The following is a 5,612-nucleotide window of genomic DNA, read 5'->3' as shown; positions in this document are numbered from 1 at the left end:
TGAGAAGGACCTGACAGCTAGTGTATTATTAAAATCGTACCAAATCTGAATGATTTCGTATATTATGTTGATACTACGAAAATATATAATATGAAAACATATTATTATATTATATGGATTTATGGATAGGTAAAATGGGGAATATCGGACCTACGTGGTTAATGAAACCCTTTAGAAAAAGTTTCGTACGAAAGATACTTCAAATCGTACTTTTGTGTTTCAAGCAAGTGGTTGGACATATTGAGATATTCAATTTTAATATATAGGTAGGTACTGATGTTGTAATGTTTTTTTTGACATTTTGATAGGCCATTTTCAAACACTTTATATTCATCATGCAAAATATGTAAGTACATGCGTTTTCTGTTAATTGCTACTCCCTAATACTATAAATTATATATCATAGTATTATTTCAATGAAATATATAAACCCGATATAATTATTTATTTCGGAAGTTATCAAAATGATACAATCATAATTAGTCGACATTGATACATTGTGTATATATAGTACCTAATACCATTGATAATAAATTATTTTATCAAGAAAATATTAGATATAAATAGGTATAACACAGTTGCAGTGCCTACCATTTGCCTTAACAAGTTGACCTTGGTTCTAATAGTCCATTGCTTTATCCAATCTGGGAGTTCACACATGAAACTATAATTTGATGTTATAGTAATATGGTAGAAAAAACAAAAAAAACTTAACCTGCGCGTTTGTTAACTGATCTACGTATTTTCTTAAAATCCGAGATCACTTCAGTTTTGACGATTATGGATTATAGCTTAAAATTGTTTATTTGTTTTTATTTAGTGAGTAGGTATATTTCGTGATATTTCACATTAGCTGGTTCCATTGTTTACGGGAAATGACGTTTTAACGGGCTTACCTATTGAATGTATTAATAATATGTAATATATTCATTACGGGTTTTCACAAACACTTCAGATAATCAAAATTTGTTTTTTACTTGATCCTTTACTAATAGGTAAGAAGGTTTAAACAATCTTTTATTATGTCAATGTGCATTTACGATCGGTGATGCGCATAGTGCACGAAGAAGCCAGAAGGCATAACCCGGTCGTAAATAATGACTAATAGAATACCTAGTACAAAACATAAATCAATTAGAATTTATTGATTAATATTTTTGCCACTCGTACCCGTTAGATATAGAGACCATTATACCACTTTCCTCTAGAAGGTATATAAGGTACTTTTAAACACTTTGTACATTTTGCATTTTTGTTTATTGTTATTAAATCTTAGTTGATATTATTCTTTTGACTTATTAACTTAAAAATAACAACAATGGATGAAATATAATATTCCTAAATATTATAATATGTCACATATATAATATTGTTTAAGTATATAATATATAATTATCAAGCCTCGATAGCGAAGGCTGCGTGACTAGCAAATGCACTTACGACCTATGTAAACCTGCCGTTCATATTGTTTTAAAAGCACATTGCAAAGATTATCCTTTGCTTTGTAATTTTATTCTTGTAAATCCACGGTATTATAGATGGTTGCACTATTATATCTAAAATGTAAACATAAATTTATATACAATATTGGTATATACTACAGCTGATGATGATACATACTATCGTATGGAAAATAATTCATTTTTAAGTTGTGGACTTCTTGTACGTATCATGCGACAAAAGCAATAAAATCGTCTTCAAGTTTTTGTCATTGGTCGGGAACCTTTTTTGATACATACACCTACGGCAGGTGAATTTTAAACACAGCAAATTTTTCACAGTTTTGAAGTTACGCTATTTCTTAATGTATATAAATCAGTCATTTAATAAATAAGGACAAATATCACCAACAAGTTAGTTCAAGTAAACAATCGACTCCCACGTCCTCTATACTTAATTGACTTTTTATGCAATAATATGTACCTACCTATATTTTGTACTGTTATTCAATTGAAAATGTCCATTAGGATAAAATCGGTTGAATATCAACATTATGGAATAAATGTGGAAAAAGTACGAAAGTACATATAAAGTGTTTTAATGAAATATGTATCTAGATTCTAGGTACTAGTCGTTTTATGTGATGAATAGTTCTTTACACTTTATAATATGTAAGTATTTAAATCATATATCAGATAATTACTTTTTAATAACAACATTTAAATATAATGCTAATTATGTCGAATGGCCACCTAATCGGCGCGCCTTTAGCGTACAATGAATTAAATGGGATGGCGGGACTTTTTTTAACATTACACACCTACAAACTTACCTGTAGAATTGCCAAAATGGAACTACGAATTACCATAGGACGCCATTTTGAAAATTTCATTCGAATGTCAGATTTTGTCCAGTTACTAGTCTTGATTGGGTAGTTTTCGACAATGGCTCCATTTTTTTTGTAGTACATATTCCACTTTTAATCAATAAATTAGGACCGGTTTCGTCCGCCTCAGAGGGACATTTTCAACTGAATCTTCCCTTGTTCAGTTGAAAATATCCCTCTGATGCGAACGAAACCGGTCCTAATTTATTGATTAAAAGTGGAATAAGTACTACAAAAAAATGCGTTTTTTTAATTAAACAACAATAAATATTAACGCAATACAATCACTAAGTGAAAATCTGAAGTATTAAATGGGACGGCGGGACTTTTTTTTAACGTTACACACCTACAAACTTACCTGTAGAATGGCCAAAAATGGAACTACGAACTACCATAGGACGCCATTTTGAAAATTGGTCAAAATTTGAAAAATGTCAGATTTTGTCCAATTACGAGTCTTGATTGGGTAGTTTTCAACAATGGCTCCCCCATCCCATTCTTCAGATAAGTTTGTAGGTCTGTAACATGCATTTTATATACTCAAGGTCTTATAACTAATTTAATCACGGTGAGTAGTTTAGTGTGTGGCATTGCGGATTAGTAGCTCTGGAATATTCTAAATCTAAATATATTAACGTAATACTTAATATTTATAATAAACCTATTCAATAAGTGAAAATCTGAAGTAATATTATACTGCAAACCTTTTAGAAAAATGCAATTACGGCTTATGCAATACACAATATTATAATAGTAGGTATTTTAATTATTCAAACGAATATTTCCAGGGATGTCTCGCATCTACATATGTATTCTATAGACCGTACGCCACTGGTATTTTGAAGAGGAAATTTCTAACGATCAATTTGATGAAATTCTTCAATGTCAATAGTTTATAATCAAATAGACCAGATTGGGCAGAGCATCCTCAAAATACTTAAATATCTAAATAAATAAATAAGTATATGACTTTTTTATCGATATGTAGGTATTGTTGTTTAATTTAATAAAACGCATTTTTTTGTAGTACTTATTCCATTTTTAATCAATAAATTAGGACCGGTTTCGTCCGCCTCAGAGGGACATTTTCAACTGAAGGCATAAAGGCTGAACTGATTTCCCTCTGAGGCGGACGAAACCGGTCCTAATTTATTGATTAAAAGTGGTACAAGTACTACAAAAAATTGCGTTTTATTAAATTAAACAATTATACAATGCAGTTCCACCATGAATTAACAGTTAATAAAATAAAAGATATGTAGGTACTTTTGCGATATCGGTATTGTCACTTGGTAATACTAATAGGTATCAATATGATACATTTAGAACATAAAACGGGTCAGCGGACAAAATCTTTCAATATTTGTATTTATATTAATGGTAGGTACGCAAAAGCTATTCGATATTTAATTATGAAAAACATATTCTACACGCAGTTTATAAAAATGGTTTACCATTACTTACCTGCAATAAAACAAACCATCAATTTTGTAATGCGATCTTTTTAATTGCGATTTGCGAATTTGAATTCGTTTGAAGTGGCCACACTTCGCATTATAATATTGGCAAGACGATTATTTTAATTACAATAATTATCATCGCACCTGAGCTGCCAGAAAAAACAACTGACTAATTGTAGAAATCCATACTAAGAATCATTTGGGCAAAAGTCTCCTTAGGATATTGGATTCGTCCACCATTTTAATGTGTTTTTTTATGGGTTGACGGTTAAAGACTCGAAAGATCCGGCCTTTACTTATAACCAATCAGCTCGCCGAGCAAAGTTGATTCGTTGTATTCCGTCTTACCGACGGCGTTATAATTGGTTTTGAATTTAATATTTCCGAGCGTCGAGGTACTCTTTTACCGCGCGGATTTACATTTACTCCACGCCACTGGCCGTTGTACGAAACGAAGGCGTGTATTTTTTTTTTGTTACTTTTGCGGACGGCATTTCATTACGTATCTAAAATTATTCTAAATCAACTTTGCTTTGCGTTTGATGCATCTTTTATATACTAATAATAGAACTTAGTTTGTGCTTGACGAGAGTTCACACTTAAACATTCACTATTTCCACTAAATTCACGTCTTTTGCACCCGCTCCTTCGAAGATCCACGGTAGGGGGGCATCCACAGGATCCAGTGTCTTCTTCTTGCTCCAAGATGACCACCAGCTCGCGGCGCCTCCTCCATGTCTCTCTTCTTCTTCCATTTTACTTCCGGTCGGATACTCCGTACCATTTCGTGCAGGTGGCATTGTTGTGCCACCCGCCTGGCCTCACATTTCCAGGAGTTCTAGGGCGCTCATGGCCATGTCCTTGGTTTCCCTGGTACATGGTCCTAGGTACTTCAGGCGCCTGGAACTCGATAGTTACCAGTTGTTCTATGGTCTAGATGTAGAACACTTTAATTAGATTTTTAGAGCTGAGCAGGGTGTGATGTCGGGAAAACCATGCGTTTTCCGAGCCTCATGTTGCCAGGGCGCCATTGAGATCCCCGGGGTTCCAGCGGCTAGCTCAGGTGTCCATCGAACCCCGGATTCACAAAAAAAAGGAACGATATATTTATGTTTGTGGTTAAATAAAACACTAAGACTTTCTTGTGTGTAACTTGGTATTAGGTATATATTTTAATCTTGAGTTTGACAAGGTTATTTTGTAGTTTTTTACAGTTACAGTCGTCAGTCCGTATCGTTCTAAAACCGGACGCTCACTAATTTTTTTTTAAATTCCTCGTACCGACGCCATCCAGCAAAAAGGACTCTCGTGATTGGCCAAATTTTATCGCGTGATCTTTGATTCGGCGAATCACGAGCCTGACCCTGGCGCCGGCGCGCGAGGATTTCATGCACAATGCGCGGCAAAATTTAATATATTTAAATACTTATATTTAGTCTTAAAATTATCGCTTTCATCCATCATCATTTATACTTTTTAAATTAAAAAATACTTACGTGGTTGAGCAAGGAATCAGATTAGATGTTTTATGAAGCCGTTTCTAGAGGTCAGGGTTACGTTTCGACTTGAGCTACTAAATGATTATTTTACACCGGGAGAAGCCCGCCTGTAACAGGGGTGTATCACAATCTTTGCCTTTTATTATTTCAAACCAATTTCGTTGAGTCGGAAATCTAAGGCAAATGTAATATAAATAGTTTAGTACCTATCGTCGTCCTACAATGCAAACCTTCTATGTCTGTTTTATGTAAACGTTCAGGAGAGAATTAAAACGTATTATTTATTACATTTCTTTTATAAATAAAAAAGTTTTAAATTTATGATAT

Source organism: Rhyacophila brunnea, unplaced genomic scaffold, assembly GCF_057557595.1.
Source record: "Rhyacophila brunnea isolate RB1 unplaced genomic scaffold, BYU_Rbru_1.0 scaffold_9, whole genome shotgun sequence".
Lineage (NCBI taxonomy): Eukaryota > Metazoa > Arthropoda > Insecta > Trichoptera > Rhyacophilidae > Rhyacophila > Rhyacophila brunnea.
The sequence above is the reverse complement of the archived record's forward strand: the minus strand, read 5'-3'. Positions refer to the sequence as shown.